Below are 20,117 nucleotides of genomic sequence, written 5' to 3'. Positions count from 1 at the left end.
GCTATAGGAAGATGCCATGCCCAGTGCTTCTAGTTACTTTTTTATGTCTGCTCACCCTACGTTATCATGCTCAGATGCAGGGGAGGAAATGGATGCCAGGTAGGTCGATAACTTGCTCAGGGTCATGTGGGTGGTAGATGGAGACAGGCTTGACCAAGTTCTCATTTTTTCCTTTATGATTATAACCCCCATGCTAGAATGTGTCTCCTCCGGCATGGCTGTGCCATAGAAACACGTATGGAATTTAAGATTTTCTAGTAGCCACATTAAAAGGTGAAAGGAAACAATTGAAATGATTTTTAAATATGTATTTCTTTAACCCAGTGTATCCAAACCATCATTTAAATATATAATCAGTATTAAGGATTATCAGTGAGCTATTTCACATTCTTTTATTTCCACAACAGAATTTTCAAAACCAGTGCGTGTTACCGTCACAGTACACCCTGACCACATTTCCAGGCCTCAGTGGCCACGCGTGGCTAGTGGCTATCCTGCAAGATAGTACAGCTCTAGGGTTTGACCCAAGAGGTGTATCCTGCAGGCTGCCAAGGATAGCTAGGGGTCACCATGTTTTAAATGAATGGTTTCCAAATGCCGTGGGATAAATCAGTCTGTGCTGGGCAGTCTGTATGAGTGTCACCTAAGGAGGAGGATATTAAAATGCCTCCATCAGTCTGGAGCCCCAGGTGATTCTTCTGCGTAGCCTGATTGGAAACAACCGCACCAAAAACATTCACAGGGCAATTTCTCTGGGTTCTCTGATTCTGCCCGCCCCTTGTCTGGGCACTTGCATTCCAAGCACGTTCTGTGGGGGTGGAGGTGGGGTGTGATGGGAAAGGTGGGGGAATGCGAGCCCTGGAGGCCTTTTTCCTCTCCTGCATATAGAACTGCAGTTTCTATGCAAACAAGAAATCCTGTGTATTTACCTGGATGTGATCATGCATAAGGGGTGGAACCTGCCCTTTTGGAGGCTTCGAGCAGGATCCCGTGCTCTCAGTGACGGTGAGACCAAAGAACCAACATTTTCCCGGGAGAATGGCATACTGTTTTCTTTTCCAGGGGTTTGGTTTTAAAATGTGTTTGGTGACTTAGAGTAAGAATTTGTTCCTAAAGAGTTGTAGTTCTGGGTTCTAAACCGCAAGGGTCAGGCAGGTGGTGCGAGATGGAGGGTGGGAGGTTGCAAATCAAACTGGTAGGAATGCTCTTCACTTGCACAAAGATGTGGCTGTCTCCCCCTTTTGGGGGAAATACAAGACCCTCTTGGTCTTTCATTTTCCTACTGTTGATAGAAAAATATTTCTCTTCTCAGAGAAAAAAAGCAGAACAAGCAAATGATAAATGGCAAGTGACACTTGACCTCGGTGTTTAGGGAGGTGAGTCTGAGAGCCTTGCCCGCCTAAGGGGGAATAGCTGCTACCCAGCTCCACCAGATGTGGTCCTTAAGGCCCAGTGTTACCAGGTCTTGGTATTTTTAAGGAGAAGCCACAAATCCAGAATATTTAAAAGGTGAAATCTTTGGCTTTTAAAAAAATAATTAAAAAAAAAAGAATTAAACATTCTAATTTAGAGCTTTGCAGGCAGGAAGACTAGCAAATGCAAAGGCCCTTGAGGGGAAGGAGCGCAGGGGCTGCTCAGGGAAAGAGGGAGGGAACCACCAGCTCTGGGAGGAAGAAAGTATGAAGTCACTGTGACTCATTTAAAGTAGGCGCGCTTTTTTTTTTTTTTTAAAGGGGAGCTAAAAATCATTTTCCTATTTTTAAACTAATTTTATTCTACTTTATGAACTTTTGTGTCATTCAGCAAACTTGGAAACATTCATTCTCCCTCCTACTGAATTTGCGGAGTGGGTGGGAGAACTTTAAAAAGCTCCTCCAAACCCACTTTCCGCTGCCAAGGGGTGTGAAGGGAGGACAGCTGGGCAGTGGGACCAGAGGCGAGAGATGCTTGAGCCACCTTGGCATTGAGACCGTGGAAGTTCAAGTCCTGAGGATGTGGCACTGGGCATGGCCTCAGTGATACTGGTTCTGGGAAATAGGGAAGTGCTCTTCAAGGTAAAAAAAAAAAAAAAGAGTTTATTTGGCATATACTAGAAGGTTATCTTTAAAAAAAAAAAAAGCAATGTGATTTAAGAAAAAAACATTGCACAAAAGAAATAAAAAGATAGTTATTCTGATTTGTTTCCTTCCTGAGTTGGTTAGCCTCAGGATCAGTTGGGAATTTTCTCCAATTCTACACTAGCTTTCTAAGCAGAGTCCTTCATAAAGTTCACTAAATCAGTGGACTAATTAGTGGCTGCTTAGATTTCAGAGGCTAGTGGCAAGACTAAGGAGTTGGGGAATGGGTTGGCTTGATCATCTTTTGGCTGGGAGACATGAAATTTGAGGTGTATTCTTGAAACAACCTGGAGGTTTTGAAGGAAGTATATTGGGACACAGTGATTAGCCAGTCAAACAAAAGACCCCTTAAAGCATCAAAAACAACAGAAAGGTGAGCATGAGTAGGTGCTCTATGCCGTGGTGGAGTGGTGCGTGGTCTGTGAGAACATTTAACTGGAGAGGCCCCATTGGTCCAGAGCTGACAGGATGGTCTGGGTTGATGTTTGGTAGGAACAAAGGTGGCTAAGGTAGTGACTTGCTGCCTCTAGTATTATCCTTTATTCTTGGTATGGGGTAGAGATGAGGGTATAGATGAGGTAGATAGGTAATGGTTCAAGGTAGTTGGTAGAGCCTGGAGCAATTCTTTTGGATGATTGAGTGAGAGAGAGTCCTGTTTTAGGCAAGTTTATAATGGTTCTGTAGGGAATAATGGATCTCCTAAAAGTTGAAGACCACCAGAGTGGTCAGTTAGTATCCTGAGCTCTTCCTAGTCCTCCTGCTCAACCATGCTCTTCCACATCTGCATTATGACTCAGTGAAGAACCCTCACGTTGAAGGGGACTCTCGTCTTAGTGAAGGACATTGTGCATCGTTGCTGGGCCTTGCCGTCAGGAAGGCTGACCTTGCTCAGCCATTGGTTTCTCTGGCACTGGGCTGTCTGAAGGTCGCCCGGTAGCATCCGGTGATGTCAGGGAAGAGATCTCTCTAGGCTGGTCCATTCAAGGAACCAGCTTACTCCAATCTGTCATCTTCGTGGTCCACAGCTTTTACTTTGCCATTTTTGGCTTGAGATTGCTCAGGTTGTTACTTGACCACAAAGTGGAATCTGGGAAGAGAAGTGCTCAGCTGGCTTGGAGGGTTTCCAGGCACTGCATTGATCTGCAGTGTCCTGCTCTGTGGGCAGTAAGGACCTGATCCGAGCGCTGTGTGCCTTAGAGCTGTTCCTCGAAGGCCACCTTGATGACTGAGTGCCCCCAGACCCTCTGTTCTGCCAGGGTGAGCCTCACAGGTGTATGAGGGCTCAGTCTTTGCTGAGACTGGACAACTCCAGTGGTTTATCTGGAGGCATTGGCATTGGGTACAGGAGGCCGCCTTCACTTACCTAGTTTGCATCCTGGCTGCTGGCGTTTTATGTATTTTTATTTACTTAAAATAAAAAGGAGTTAAGTGATGATTGTCATAATGCGATGTAGGGAATGGATAAATGTACTAAGAATGTTTAACTCCCCCAAAGCCTGGACCCTTGAGTACTGCCTCAGGGAAGCTGAATTAATGAGCTTAAGGAGCTCGTCCAGGAGCTCCTGAAGCCTCTGGGTGAAAGATGCCCTTTTCCAAATGGTACCAGCGTCTGGGCAGCAGAATCACCTGAATAATTCTTGGGCCTTCAAATCAGAGACTCAGTGAAGAACCCTCACGTTGAAGGGGACTCTCGTCTTAGTGAAGGACATTGTACATTGTTGCTGGGCCTTGCCGTCAGGAAGGCTGACCTTGCAGTCAGGAAGGCTGACCTTCTCTGGCACTGGGCTGTCTGAAGGTTGCCCGGTAGCATCCCGTGATGTCAGGGAAGAGATCTTTCTAGTTGAGACTCTGATTTAATGGGTCTGGGACCCAGGACATTTTTTTTTAGAGAGAAGAGCTTGTCAGTTAGAGATCTAGGGAAGCTTCTCACTTTTCAAGTGAATTCTGCCTGCTTGTATCCTTGTCCTGGCCTTGAACACTGAGCTCTGACCATGGCCATGTACTTGGTCTTCACTCCTATTTATACCCCTTTCCAAAAGCTTGTCTTTGGGGGATGCTATCCTCCCTCTCAATACCCCCTCATCCCACCACCCCTCGCTTTGCCTCAGCCTAGATCAGGAGTGATGCCTCCTCTCTCTTATCCATGAAGGACAGGACAACTCCTCCTGGGGAGTTGATGGGCAGAACAGGACAGTTCCTCCTGGGACACTTTCTCATAAACCTCCTTCTTGAGGCTTGACTACATAGTAGATTCTGGCCCTGGAAACCCAGGCCCTGGGCTGGAGACAGGACCATGTTGTGGCTGGCACAGGAGAAAAATCCGTTGACTGTCTTCTCAGAGACCTCGTTTCTTCGGCCCTCCAGGCCCTGGAATAGCACTGGTTGCATTGCCACGGAGCAGGCACACTCTTGATGAGGGCACCTGTCGAGATAAGTTTCCAAGAGTGCACGTGCAGGGCTGCACATTGAGTCTCAGCAGATGTTGGGGCGCATGGCATAAGGCAGGGCTTTTTAAAGATACATATATTTTTGTGGATTTCAGAGAGCAAGGGAAAGGGAGAGAGATAGAAACAGCAGTGATGAGAATCTTTGGCTGCTTCTTGCATGGCCCCTACTGGGAATCGAGCCTGAAACCCTGGCATGTGCCCTGACCAGGACTTGAACTGTGACCTCCTGGTTCATAGGTTGATGCTCAACCACTAAGCAACATTGGCTGGGCAAGGCCAGGGCTTTTAAAAATATATATATTTTATTGATTTTTTACAGCGAGGAAGGGAGAGGGATAGAGAGTTAGAAACATCGATGAGAGAGAAACATCGATCAGCTGCCTCCTGCACATCTCCTACTGGGGATGTGCCCGCAACCAAGGTACATGCCCTTGACCAGAATCGAACCTGGGGCCTTTCAGTCCGCAGGCCGACGCTCTATCCACTGAGCCAAACCGGTTAGGGCGGCAGGGCTTTTTAAGACCTCTGAGAGCATGTGAGATTTGGACTAGGCCTCATTGGAGGGGCTGCTGTCAGTCCTTGCTTTTGCCCATGTTATCCTATGACCTGTAATTCTCACCTTCCCCTCAGTTTGCCGCCTGCCTGATCCACTCCCATCCCTGCTTTAGGGCTTCCTCAGGCCTCTGTCCATGCAGGGAAGCGCCTGTTCACCTCCGCTGCACTAGGAGCCTCTGCTCAGTGCTCCCGTAACACTGTGGCTGCGCAGGTCTTTACATTTACCCATTGTTTTCAGATTCTTTCCGAGTGTCTGGGCCTGTCTTTCATCCAGACAGAGCAACTTAAGGGCAAGGACTGGGTCCTGTTCATCTTTGTATCTCAGTCACCTTGCACACTGCCTGGCGTGTAACAGGCTCAGTAAATATCTGCTGAGTGAATGAATCAATACATCCGTTGAGGGATGATATAAATAACTCCCACCAAGGTCTTCTAGTTGTGAACATCATTCACTTATTACATTGCTAGTACCTTGCACATACGCTTATTTATAGCTTGGTAAAGGGGAATTTTCCTAGCATAAAGATTATATTTTAGACAGTTTAGGACATTAACTGAACACTTTTGAAGTAGTAGATGCATTGTATTTGTGATAATTATTTTTGTATTTAAAGCAGCAAAATTATTGAAAATTTCACATTCAGAAACAAACCCTTAGGGAACCTGATAGCATTTACTTTTTTAAAAAATTTTTTTTTACAAATAAAGGTATGGAGAGGATTTTAGTATAGAGTGGGTTGGATACTTCAAATGTATTTCCTTGTATTTAGTATTAGCTTTGAGAGACACACACAGAGAGATCTCTCTTCCTCCCTCCCCCTCTATCTATCTATCTATCTATCTATCTATCTATCTATCTATCATCACCTGTCTATATAATATTTATTTTTTTGGCTTCATAATATAAGACCGCTATGCAATGGGGCACAGTGAAAGTTTGTGGATTGGCAGTCAAGAGACCTAGATTCTAGAATTAGCTCTACCCTTAACCGTGGAAGTGGGCTAGTCAGTTTCCTGCTTTACATTATAAAATGGGAGTGGTTGTACTTGTTCAGGGATGGCGAATGTCTACAGGAGTGAGCTTACTAACTTAAGTTGCTGTATGTGCTCTCCCATTTATTTTCCTCTTGGAACTCACAGCCCCCTTTTCTTCTGTTTTCCCACTTTTGTTAAATCATAGGTAGAGGGAAACATTTCTGTACCACAAGAAAAACAGTAATGCAAGGGCAGTGATATTACAATTACAGCTCTTCTCTGTAAATTACAATTTCAGCTCTTCTCTGTGTTGAGACACTAGGGAGTGATGGGGACTGTGGCATTGGGATAACCAAGCTTGCCTATGAAAGGCAACTACTACTTAGCATCAGCTGATCATGTTCAGACACGAATATGGGCCCATTTTGAGATCCTCTAGTTTTTCTTTTTTAAAGAGAAGCCAGAGGTCTCGGTTCCAGAAGTCTGGCTTTTATGACGTCTCTGACTTTTTAGCTTGGCTTGCATTTTCTAAACATACCCTGTAATCCACTGTAATGCCACTACAGGCTAGATGTGACCCATTCGGCTTTCACTTTGTGTTCCCATTGTGCATGATCTCTAGTGCTTCTTTCTGCCTGAGATCCAGTGATTCTAAAGGGGACCGTTTCAGCTGGTGAACTGAAGATTCTTGTCCTCCTGGGGAAGTCAGAGTGGGAAGGGAGTGGGCTGGAAGAGGAGGGGAAGCTTTGAGTCTAACAGGGTGCCTTGCAGTGGGTGTTTGGGTGGCCTCCTTGGAGAGAGGCCACAGGTGCCTGATTCATACCAGATGTTCTGTGTGTTTGTCATTGCAGGACGTGGCATTTGTCGGAAGAGTCTGTGAAACCCTCTCTCTACCCAGAGCTCCAGGACCAATGCATCTTTCCATCGCCCTAAACCACTGGTGAATGTATGTGTGATTTCTTCTGCAGTGAAGGGAAATGTTTTCAGTGGACGATAGGATGTGATTTTCAGGGAGCCACGCTGTCCTTCCTATCATGGAAGGAAAGGAAGGGCTGGACCTCAGCATATCTGGGTTCTGGTACCTACTGGGTTCTGCCACTCTTACTGTGGGATGTTAGGTGAATTGCTGGACCTCTCTGGGCTCCAGACAGAAATGAATCCTGTTAAAAGAGATTGCCTAAGAGAGAACACTTCCAGGGAATAAAATGCTTGGCAAATATAAGGTAATCCTATTTGGCAGGGCAATTCTAAGCTAACAGATAAAACGTGACTACATGATGAAAACGTGAATTTTAAATACCTACTTTCTGAGACCTCCAGACCTTCAAAGATTTGCATTTTCTTTTCTTTTCTCCTTTCTACCACCGCAGCTGCTGTGTGTTTTTTAAAGACAAATTAATTACATTTCATAGTTACCTTTATTTTTATTTGCAATCAGATAATTCCACAGTTAACAAATGTTCTTCCTTTTTGGAAAGAAACTGATTTACTCATCACAACAGTAAACGTTTTGCCTCTGTGCAGTTGAAAGACGCAAAGATATGTGCTTAGCAATACTTTGTTCCAAAGCTGAGGTGAGACTGCTTTGAGGCCTGCCAGCTAGCTGATGTTGAAGGTCTTGTGTGAGCTGTGGAGGAGCCAGGAGGCAGTCTGACCTGTGCTGTGTGATTCCAGACACTCTCCTTTGAGAAAGCTGGCTTGTCTGATGCTGACTGCCTGGTCAGCTCCCTCCATGTGGACCAGCTGCTCTTGTGTCCCTGTGAGACACACCCCAGTGGTACGGCCTCCTGGGAAGCTTGCAGGGTGGTGGGTGCTGGAGTGGGAAGGAAGGGCAGGCCGTTGGGACAGGCAGACCTGGGGTTAGGGACCCATCTCAGACTTGAAGAGCTGATTGTCCAGATTACTGTGTCTTAAAGGGACATGGTGGACATTCTGGGCCCCATAACTGGAGTCCCATCTGGTAGGCAGGAAGGCTCTGGGATGTGAGTCCCCAGGGGAGCAGATGGCCTCGAGTGGGTGGGACACTTTACCCATTCAGCAAGCATGTATTAATGCCCTCTCTGTGCCAAGGCACCGCTCTGGGCACTGGAGACAGACTGTGTACATGCTTCCCTGGGGCTTAGATCTGAGAGGGGGTGACAGACAAGAATGTGGGCTCCACTGGGGCAGGAGTCTGCTCATCTCATTCACCGCTGTATTCTCAGCTCTGAGAAGAGCACCTTGCTCCTGATGGGTGCTCACTAAATATTGTTTTATGAATGAAATAAATAACTCAATAGGTAATATCATTTTGGGTAGTAATAAGTGATGTAAAAAAGAAAACAAAGCGAGGGGCTGGATGGGGCTCTTTTTGAAAGACTGGTTTGAAAAGGCTTCTGTGGGGTGGGGGCGGGGAGAAGGAGGGGGAGAGATTTTGTGCAGAGATCTGAATGGAGTGACGGGATCTGGGGAGGAGTGTTTAGGCAGAGGGAACAGTAAGCTGAAAGAGAGGCTTTTGATGATGGCGGATCTCGGAGTGATAGAGGACCAGGAAGGCAGCCAGTTTGGCTGGCCTTGAGCTGCGGGATACTTATAGGAAGGGAGAGTGGTATGAAATGAGATCAGTGGTAGGTGGGAGCCAGATCTTTCAGGCTATGATAAGGAGTTTGGGTTTTCTTCTAAACGTGATTGGATACCACTGGAGATGTTTGAGTAATCTAGTGATGTGATCCTTCTTGTGCTTCAAAATGGTGTTTCTGGTTCCTGGGTGAAGAATGGACTTTGGGGGCAAGAGTAGAATCAGTGTAGCCCCCAGGAGGCCCTTCTAGTGGTCCAGGCATGGCTTAGATTGGTGTGGTGGTTCTAGAAAGATGTGAAGTGGTGAAGGTCAGGATATATTGAAGGGAGAGCCTGCTGGATTGGGTGTGGGTTTGAGCAAGAAGAGTCAAGGATGAGTTGGTGTTTTGGGGAAGATGGCGTTGCTGTTTATTGAAATGGGGAACAAAGAGGGAGGTTTAAGGGGATCCTAAGAATTTTGTTTGGGATATATTACATTTAAGATGTTCACCTGATACCCTTGTAAAGATCTGGAGTTGCCTGGGGCTGGAAATGGTGCCTCTGAGAATCATCCAAATGCAGATGATATTTAAAATGAAGAGACTGGAGGAGATCACCCAGGGAGAGAACAGAGGGATAGGTAGGGTGTGGACAGAAAAGAGGGAAGGCAAAGCATGCACTTTCCACATAAAATCTCTACTAAGAAGTTAATGAAGACACATGCTAATGAATATATGATTTCATGTAATGCAAATATAAATCATTTAAACAGATAACATGATATAAGAGTAGTAACAAAGCCTCTTCTTATATAAAAATATTGGAAATACTGTGACTCCCCTAAAGCAAGAAAATTAATTTTAGCTCAGACATACAGAGAATAGGTTGGTGGTTGCCAGAGGTGGGGGGTAGGGAATGGGCAAAATGGGTGAGTCAAAATGTATAATCTTCCAATCCTATACAATAAAAGGCTAATATGCAAATTGTCCCCTCTACCAGGAATTCAGACGGGAGTTCAACCAGGGGGCGGGGCTGGCGGCCAATCACCTGCAGCCCCTCCCCCCGGCTGGCTAGGCCCAATCGGCCCGATTGGGGCGGGCCAGCTGGACCCCACCTGTGCATGAATTTGTGCACCGTGCCTCTAATTATAAAATAAGTAAGTCCTAAGGAAGTAATGTATAGCATAGCTACTATATTTAATAATATTATATTGCATGTTTGAAAGTTCCTAAGAGAATAGTCTTAAAAGTTCACATCATAAGAAAAAATATTCTGGGGGAAAAAAAAGAAAGAAAGAAAATCCTGTAACTATGTATGGTGATGGGTGCTATCTAGACTTATTGTGATCACTTCACAGTATATATTAATATCAAATCATTATGGTGAACACCTAAAACTAATACATTGTTGAATGAAAGTTATACCTCACAAATATATAAAATGAAAGAATATTCATTTTAGAATTACATAAATTTAAATCTGGTCAGCTAAGTGAATTAGAAACTGCATTTATACAGTTGGCACAAGACTGTGCCTCTGGCTGGCAAGTGGAAAGATCCAGCATCCTTTGCCAATAGTTTGTAAACTACACTGTTCTGTGTGTGCACTGGGGCTTTACAAGCTATTTTGATGACTATTAAGTTTAATTCACTGTTAGTGTTTCAGATTCTTTTCATCCTATAATCATATCATCCGAAAGTTCATTAAATGAAGGTTCACTAAGTGAAAAACATGTCTGAAAAATCAGTCACTTTGCAATAAAAGCTAGATGTGATAATATTTCATGAAGACGGTCAAACAGGCACCATGATTTTGCAGTACCTCAGTTTAGGAAGTAATTAGGATATCTTTGAAATAATAAAGAATAAATGCTACAAGATGAAGAGCAGCGAAAATATACTCTGATGCTTGTACTTGATCTATATGTTTCCAGTACCACCCAGACCCCTCTTCTGCCATTGACTGAGGAGAAAATCAGTTCTGAATCCCACACATTCTCAACTATTTGTGGGCTTCTGGCATAAAACAGCTGTTACATACTTTTTCTGTCCATTTTCCAGACAAACTGCCCCGCTGAGCTTCCTGCATAGTCTCATTGGGCTCCTTAGTTTTTCCATTTTGAGGTGCGTTTCTTTAGTCTTGCTACCTCCAGCCCCCATGGACGGTGTGGTCCCCTTCCCAGAGTTACCAGCTCAAGGCCTGCCAGCCTCCTCTCTCTTGCCTTGAGCTTGGGCCCTGTCTCTCTCTTGCCCGCCCTGGTGAGCTCCCCCAGTTTAGCTCTCCCTCCAGGCTTTTTGTTTAAAATGTTTGGAAACATTTTCACTTTTTGCCCAGGCCTGGTCTTCTCAGGCCTTTGTCAGGAATGACAAGAATAGGACCTAGTACAGTACTGAGGGCAGAGGGATACTGCAGCATTCTACACTGTGCTGTTGCAAATCACTTGGCAAATGGACAGCCCTAACTTGCTTTTACATGCATTTCAAGACCCTCCTATTACAGTGAAATATTCTCAGTGGGACTTCTTTAGCATCTAATCTCTGGAAAGCAAGCATTGATTGAATAGTGTTCTATATCTGTAACCAGCCGTTTACGGCAAAATGAAGGTTTCAGTGAAGTGATATTCATGACGATTGTCATCCACCCTGGTTTTCATTTGTCTTCTGATCCCACAGAATGGAACCTAAATAAGATTAAAAAAGAAATGAAACTTACAATCATGTTGGGGAGATTTCTCCTCCCTGTTTACTTCTTCAGTAAGTGATTTTAGGAATAAAAGGATGGCACTTTCTTGGGCCCCTAGAGACTTAGAGTGATGGGCCATTTAAAAAATGGTGGTGTCCTCCTTAAGTTAAAAGCAGAACAGTGCTGCCCCTGCCAGGTAGCTCAGTTGGTTAGAGCATCATTCAGTGCGCCAAGGTTGTGTGTTGGATCCCTGGGCAGGGCACATATAAGAAGCAACCAATAAATGTAGAAATAAGCGGAACAACAAATCAATGTTTCTTTCTCTCAAATCAGTCAATAATAAAAAATTTTTTTTTAAAGCAGAACAATGCTTCAGTGCTTGTGTGCATGTAGACTCGCAGGCCTCGGCTGTAGCCCGCGAGCCGAGAGTTTGACATGCCTGATGTAGACCATCTCAGGATGTGGTGCTGGAGATGAGGAGCCTGTGGGGAGGGCAGTGGTGGGAGAAGGAGACTTACTTTTCACTATTCACTATGTACCCATTTATACTTCTAATTTTTGTGTGTCATGTTTATGTATTACCTTTAAAAAGCATAACAGGATCCCTTTTAGGCTTAATCCACGCTCTAGAAATATTTAGAGTTCCTTCACTGCTTGGTTTTCTGAGTGCTCTTGCTCAGCGTGTGTTTTGATTGAGGTGATTGCCTGTTCACTGTCCACTGCCTTTGCTTGTTTGAGGCTTCGTGTTCATAAGCAACTTGAGACAAGCGTCTTAAAAGTTGAATTTCAAATTTTTGCATGTCAGGCCAGTTTCTTTCCTCCTTCCTTGCCTTCTTCCAAAAAGGATTTAAGGCTGTTTCTAGCCAATATTTTTAAAGTATGTTTTTTATTGATTTGGGAGAAGGAGAGAGAGAGAAACGTCAGTGATGAGAATCATTGATTGGCTGCCTCCTGCATGCCCACAACCCAGGCCTGTGCCTTGACCAGTAATTGACCTGGTTCATAGGTCGATGGTCAACCACTGAGCCATGCTGGCCAGGCTAGCCAATATGTTATTCAGCTGTTTTAGACAAATATGGATTTGAAATGAGTTATAATTGCCATGAGCTGAGCCACAAATTCTGGCCATTTCAACTGGACAGCTCTCTGCCGCCCTTCTGAGCAAAGGCTTAGTGCATTGGAGAACAGGACAGGGCATTGGGAATCTATTGCTTTTGATAGTTTCTGACTCCAAAGTTCAGTCAAATTTAATTAAGAATGTCCACTACCATAGGAAAATGCTCAAAATGGAATTTGCATAAATTGTCACCTTTCTGAAAGGGGAATCTGGGATTCAGTGTCGGACCCACGCTGCTGCTCACCCACTGCTGTTCAGGGGGTGTGCTGTTGGGGCAGCTTCTGCAGGGGTCATTGTCTGGAAGGACTTCTCTGGGCTGCCATATTGGGTTGTTGTGTCCTACAAAGACACGAGACCCATTTCGTGTAGCAGTGACATTTCTTAGGTGCCGGTGCTTCTCCAAGAGATTCACACATTTGATTTTGTATTTTTTCAACAAACAGGCAAGTTGTATCACAGTTACTGGCCATGTGTAAAGCCAAGATGTTTTCTCCTTTTCCATCTAGTGACCAAAATAGAGTGAAATACATTTTTTGTCTTTCCTTTACCCCCTTGGTTTGGGGAGGTAAACATTAGCTTGTATTTGGGGTTGTCACTAAAACAAGGAGACCAACCTTATCTCCAGTGATTACTGAATGTCATGGGACGAAATCGTTGATTGCTCCACTAATTAGAAAAGGCACTGTCTGATACCTACTTCACAGCAGTTCCCTCATCCTGCATTCTCCTTATCAACATGGAGATGACTCACTCTGTTTTCCTCACTCAGAAAGGATCTACTCTGGCCTGCTGATTACGGCAGTGATTAAATAAAAAATGGTTCCTGCAGAGGTATGCTTTAAAAATCGACTGCACTATTTGTGCTTGAGCTTGTGCAGTTGAACTTTCACTGTTATAATCAGACTAGAGGCCCAGTACATAACATTCGTGCACTGGCGGGGGGCGGGGCGGGGAGAGCCTCAGCCTGGCCTGCGCCCTCTCTCAGTGCGGGACCCCTCAGGGGATGTGTGCCTGCCAGCTTAGGCCCACTCCCCTAAGCCGGCAGGCGGACATCCCCCAAGGGGTCCTTAGTGTTGCTGTGGAGGCTGGAGAGGCTCCCGCCACGGCCGCTGCACTTGCCAGCCATGAGCCCGGCTTCTTGCTGAGCAGTGCTCGCCCTGTGGGAGCGTACTGACCACCAGGGGCCAGCTCCTGTGTTGAGCATCTGTCCCCTGGTGGTCAGTGTGCATCATAGCGACTGTCGTTCTGCTGTTTAGTCAATTTACATATTAGCCTTTTACTATATATATGACTAGGGGGTCAGTGCACAAATTTGTGCACCTTGAAAGGAACTGTGGGCCACGAGGCTGTGGTGGGCACTGGGGCCGGTCTCAGCCCATCCTCTGTGCCCCTTCTCGGTCCCTCCCGCCGCGGCCCCTGTCTGCTGGCAGCCCCTCTCCTGCTGCCGCCGTTCCCATGTGCTGACAGCGCCGGCCCCACTCGCATCCACTGACGGCGTGGAGCAATTGGGGCCAGTGCCAGCAGCAGGTGTGAGTGGGGCTGGTGCCGTCAGCAGGTGTGAGCAGCGGCTGCAAGCGGCAGCTCTGGCACTAGCAGTGGGTGCGAGCGGGGCCGGTGCCGGCAGCAGGTGCGAGTGCCGGGTGGGACCGTGGCACATGGGAGCAACCACCAGAGGCTCACCCTGATGACAGGGACCGGTGCCCCGCCTTGGTCTGGTGCCCCCACTCACCTGCTCCACCATCCCGCCGCGGCCAATGCCTGCCGTCTTCCGCGCGTGTCCCCTGGTGGTCAGTGCACATCATAGCTACCGGTTGTTCAGTTGTGCCGCTGTTTGGTCTATTTGCATATTAGGGTTTTATATATATAGATAGGTATTGGTTCATCGGTTCTTAAGCTTTTGGGGAAGAGGGGTCAAGAATTCCTTTTAAGACACATATACAATTTGCATATATGATAATGTTTCACTTTCAGGAGGTGACACTCCCCAGCTAATTATCAAGCCTTCTAACTTAGTCACAAACCATTAGCGTACCATAGTAACAGTGATTGCATTTGGATAGCTCTGAGGGGCAGATAACTGCTCTAGAATGGCATTTCTTTTAAAAAAATATTTTTATTGATTTCAGAGAGTAAGGGAGAGGGAGAGAGAGATAGAAACATCAATGATGAGAGAGAATCATTGATCACTGCTTCCTGCACGCTCTCCTCTGGGGATCAAGCCCACAACCTGGGCATGTGCCCTGACTGGGAATCGAACTGTGACTTCCTAGTTCATCAGTCGACACTCAACCACTGAGCCACACCAGCAGGCTAGAATGGCATTTTTATTTGACAGAGAAAATTTAGGGAAGATAGCTATGTTCAAGGCAGCCTAATGTCAATGAAATTTGCAACTTCCAGAATTATCCCAGCATGGACTCAAAACTTAGAAACCCTCTTGTATGAATTGCTTATTGTTTTCATTTTTTAAAAAGGAAGTAGAGATACCTGTGCCCTTTTTACTTTCTAACAGCTAATTTCATTTTTTTCTCAAGTTCACTCATTCCCCTTTCACTCTTCCCTTGGCCCAAAGAAAGGTTATTATAGGAGATATAGGTTTTTTTTAAAAAGGATATAGAGACCAGCCTTCATTTTTCAACAGAATTTGTGTTTCTAGATGTGCATGAGTTCTCTGAGTTAATCACATGTATAGCATTCTGTGCTTTGTGGCCGTTTGCAAACTAGATGTCCACAAAACACCAGTGTTTTAAAAGGTTTTGAAGTGGCCAGCATTGTAAAGGTCAGGAAATTTCACATAGTTTGATTTCTAGCTTCACTTGACAGTTAGTATGGGCCATATTCTTGCATGGAACAGTGTGGGGTAGAGTGGAACCAGCAGTTGTCTCTGCATGTGGGGGCATGCGAGCCCCCATTTGCTGCAGTCCCCACGCCACCCTTACCTGTTTGACCTGCTCAGACGTTTTGTTTTATAACCCCTGACTTAGAGTTTCAGTTTAAAATTTTATCTTGAAAAATCAAGGGATCTTGAGGTTCAGCAAAACATCATTTTGGTATCCTCCTTTTTAAATAATAGGAACTAAGTTTAAAATGATAGGGAGAAAAAAAGATTTGTGCATTTTTAAGCAAGAGGGGAAGGAAAGAAAGCAATAATATAATTTTTGTATTCTTTAAAAATATCAAATCATTATATTAGGTTTGAAACATATCATGTCCTCTGTATAATGCGGTTTACTCATAAAATTACCATGTTGGGAACATTTATACAAATCTACTAATTACATTTCCTTTTAAATATTTCCAGCGTTTTTTCCCTTTCAAATAGAACTGAACTACTGAACTTGAAGTAGCTGGCCATTTCTTAGTTTGCTTCCCTTTTTACAGTAAGCAGACAAAAACATGAAATTAGACAACAGAAGTCACCATTTTAGGGAGAGAAAGTCGTTAGTTTTTTGGAACCTGGTGCCTTCCAAAGCACCCAGTAGATCACAGGAAAGGAACTTCACATAAACAAGACAAAATCAACAGACCAGCCCAACACTTTAATAGCTTGTGAACTGAAGCCCTTTTGATGAGCTATTGTGATCAGCAGTTTCTGTTTCTTCTGATAATGCCTCTTCCCTCCTAAAATCATTATTGTAAACTTCTGGAAACTAAATGCTAGCCAGGATGGAGACAGCACCTTGATCTTTCTTCATTTTTAGCTTCTTGGTTTTAGGGTGAGAGCTCATGACAGACGCTTGGTATGCTGGGCAGGCGATGAGGAGGCTGGAATTTTCACCCTGGCCACCTGCCCGGTGCTGACTTGCCACCTACCCTAGGACAACCTAGGGTGGTTTGTTCGTTATATAAAAGGAGATTATGTTTGGGTTTCCCGCACACTAACAGCCTGGAATTCTCTGTTCTGTCCCATGCTGCACCCGGTGCTGGGCATGCGCTCTGGGAAATGGAGTGCTCGCTGCGGAACAGTGTCTGTGGGATTAGAAGAGCAGAGTCCGGTGGAGACGGGTCCTGATGCCGTGCTTTACTCCTCATGGTTACCTGTGATGAACACGGAGGAAGAACTGCGTATAATGAGTGTTGTGCTCACAGCACTGGGAGAGAACTCCGGTGCTCTGCTTAGTAGATGGCATAGAGGTGGTCGAGGCAGACGGATTTGTATGTTCTTGGCATTCATCCTACAGACTATTTCTGAAGCCCGTGTTCCCAGGTTTATAAGCTGACCCATGTTCACTGGTTGGACTACCCTAACACTTGAATTTTATAATTTTATTTTCCTTTATTTTTAAAAAATTCTTGTTTTGACTTATTTTATTAAGTTATCTTTTTATTTTCTCATTATAGCTGACATGGAATATTATATTAGTTTCAGGTGTACAGTAAGCATAGTGATCAGACATTTATATAATTTATATGCAGTGATCCCCCCTACTTTTCCTTTTTTTTTTTTTTTTTTTTGGTAGATCTAACACCATTTGCATACTCTCTCTTGACTATTATGAGTCAAAATTGCTTACCAGAAGAAAAAATAAATGGCAAAGTCTTTAGTAAACAGACATGCTATAGAATATGCCCAACACAGGATGGTGCCGTGGGGGCTGCTAAGGGTGTTTCACATGGGGGCTGTGTCAGCAACTGGCTGAGTGTGCGAAGTGCTTCTTTTCATTGGCTGAGAGCCTACAAGGGCACTTAGAGCATGGAAAAATAAATACACACGGTATAATATGTATGCAATATATATTAAACTACTGAGTATGTATTTTATATTAAATATGTTGTGTTTGTTTTAGGAATTTTATTTAAGAAATAAATGGCACTAAAATGATTTAGTGCTGCTTGGGTTGGCATTAAATGGGCCGTGTGTGTGTGTGTGGGGGGGCAGAGCAGGGACCAGAACCCCCAGGCTCGTGAAGACCTTGCCATTGTGTTACAGAAAGGATCTTCTGGGCAGAATTGTAGGCTGCATTCTTGGTTTACGTACCTGAAGACACTGTGTGTTTGCATCTCTTTAGATTGCCTCTTTGACATCAGATTTATTTACTCATTTATTCAGCCAACAGTTATTGAATTGCTAATAATATTTGCATGCGGAGCACATCCGTAAACCTTAGCCCACTTAAGTGCTTGTTTCATAGCCTGGTCAGGTGCCTGGGCAGCAGCCTGCATTGGTTGGTGACTGTGGTTTCTGATTTTCACTTTATTTTATGCTGTGAGCGGAGGTACCCACAGCTTGGCCTGCGTGGGCTATTTAGGAAGGAACTCGGGACAAGTGGGCAGAAGGGTTGCTATGGGAGCTGTGCTTGGACAGCCAAGCCCAGGAACAGAGGTGGGAATCATCTACTGAGCATGAGTGGGGCGGGTGGGATGCGGTTGCAGCTCTGAGGAAGGTGGAAACTATTTGGAACAGCTGCCAGGGGTTGGGCAGTAGGGGCTGAGCAAGCACTGAAAGCAAGGCCAGCTGAGTGCCTGGGAAGAAGCCATAATGCACAGCAGGTGTGGCCTGCTGCCTGATCAGGGACAAAAGGAGAGGCTGGAGGCAGGGGTTGGGTGGTTGCTTGGTGGTTAACCTGGTGTTGGCATATACCAGCCCTAAGAATGTGGCTGTACAGGGAGATGTTAAGGTGAACAGCAGAGAAAGTGGGGGCCAGTGAGTGCTGGGCAATAATAGCTCTTCTTAGCATGGCTTATAAGACCCTTTATCTCAGAACTGCTCCCCCCATGCATGCCCCATTGGGCCATTCCTGTGTCTCTCGTACATATCACTCTTTTTGGCTTGATTACCTCCTACTTCAGGTAATGCCGGCCTGGGCATCATTCCTGGGATGCTGTTCTTCATTGACTGCCCTCTCCCTCATTCTCTGCTTGGTCAGCTGACCTCACCCTGTCCACACATCTTCCCCTCTGTACTCTAGAAGCTGTCTACAGGCTGCTGCTGTATGTAGATCAGAAGGTTCCTTGAGTGCAAGACTGTTCCAGTTAGTACTAGCAGAGCACCTGACATGCAGAAAGTGTTCAACAAATGCTTGCTGAACGGAGGCGTAGCTGCCTTGCTGCAGTATTAGTAGTACAACAGAATGTTAGAGCTGGAAGAAAATGACAACAGCAGCTCATCCACTTATTTTATAGTTCACACAGATCTGAATCTCAGAGAGGCTGAGTGCCTGATCCGATGTCACACAGCTTGCTTGAGGAAGAGCCAGGATTCGAGTTCACCTCTTCTGATTCCAAATGCCACGTTCTTTCCACTCTTCCACAACAGTCTCCAAATGTGCCTGTGGGTGACGTCTAAGTGTGCGAAGATGGCAGGCCCTGCCTCCGCTTAGCTCCTGCTTTAGCCTCCGCCGCTGTTCAAAGCCGTCTGCCCTCTCATTTTTCTGGCGGGGAGGAAAACAGTGTCCTGACAAGCCGAGGAGCTTTTCCTCTCACGGTGCCAGGTTTACGACAGCCCTTACCTCACTGCTTCCCCTTCCCTTTCCGGGTTTGTCCTAGTTTATCTTTGGTTGGGGTAAGCATCAGCAACTGTTTCTAAGTAAACAGAGGAACCTCCGATTCCGGTCTGTGGTTTAAACATTTAGTGATTTTTGCCTTAGCCTGTCCCCCTTCTGGCTGCTATCACTGCTTCTCCGGTCTCCAAACGGCCCTGGGGGAGCGCGTCTTAAAGGCTGGTAGTTTCCTTGTTGGAGCAAGAGCTCTGCAAAAGGGAAGCCCACGGGAGAGAAGGCGGACACTTGTCTGAACCATTTTGTATCAGTAAGAAAAAAGGTCAATCTGTAGGTTTCCGTCCATGGAGAATGGGACGCAAGGAAGAATGTCTAGAAATGCTTGTTTGCATATTTTCTATCTCCAAACCTTGCCTGAGCTTTTGGACAATATTTGATGTTCAGAGTGCTCTGTTTGGGGTTAAAGTCTCAGCGTGACAGGGCGGGGTGTGGCTCGATCCCTTACTGCCTGTTCATGGATGACACAGTTCTGTGAGGTTGGTTCCAGCTCACTGCAGATCATCTGTGCTCTCTCCCCGTCACCCTTGGTCCAAAGTATCTCACCCTCCGTTCCAGGAGGTTCGCTCATTGAGCTCTGGGGGTGGGGGACACTGGCTTAAACCTTTGGGCTCCGCTGTTAACTCACCAAACAGTACATGGCAAATATGCCCATTTTGGAAAAAGTACTGTGGAGACCGGGATCTTTCAGTTCTTCATTACGTTAGTGAGCTCTGCAGTACTGCCGCCCTTTAGCACTTCCATATTCCCTCCCTTTTTAATAAAAAAATTAAGAATTAGAAATTCTAGCTCAGAAATCCTGTGGCTTGGAACAAGCCCAGTGTCTTTGGTCGTAGGGGTTTCTGAAGCCACTTTGGACATTTTGGGCTCTCAGCCACATGGAGCCTGTTTCTGAATCTCCCTGGACTGGTCTTGAGTTCCAGGTATTGAGCTGGAAGGACATCAGCCAAGGGTCTGGACTGCGCCAGGAAGTATTTTGATTTGCTATAGTCTCTGGTTGGCATCGACTCATTTCCTTCAGGGACGTCCCCTTCCTTGGAAAAAAATACCTCCAAAGATGCTCGTCTGACTGATGAGCTCAGAAGGCAGTCCAACCAGGCGTTTCCATTCAGGGATCTTGGCTTGTTTCTCACAGGTCACTGGGTGAGAAGGGTGTCACCACATTTAGGATGCTCCTGACACCCCCTCCTCCCTG

The 20,117-nt window shown here is 45.5% G+C and overlaps 1 protein-coding gene across 14 annotated transcripts in view; it reads left to right on the top strand.

Annotated features, from left to right (window-relative positions):
- The window catches only part of SORBS1 (sorbin and SH3 domain containing 1), a 224,803-nt gene that overhangs the window by 53,181 nt on the left and 151,505 nt on the right, over window positions 1–20,117 (top strand). For all 14 annotated transcript variants that reach the window (XM_079792953.1, XM_079792955.1, XM_079792961.1 and 11 more), the window contains exon 2: window positions 6,946–7,040. The gene's annotated coding sequence lies outside the window, so the exon portion shown is untranslated. The remainder of the gene's footprint in view (window positions 1–6,945; window positions 7,041–20,117) is intronic.

This window comes from Cnephaeus nilssonii (assembly GCF_951640355.1).
Source record: "Cnephaeus nilssonii genome assembly, chromosome: 16".
NCBI lineage: Eukaryota > Metazoa > Chordata > Mammalia > Chiroptera > Vespertilionidae > Cnephaeus > Cnephaeus nilssonii.
This window is presented reverse-complemented; position numbering and strand designations above follow the sequence as displayed.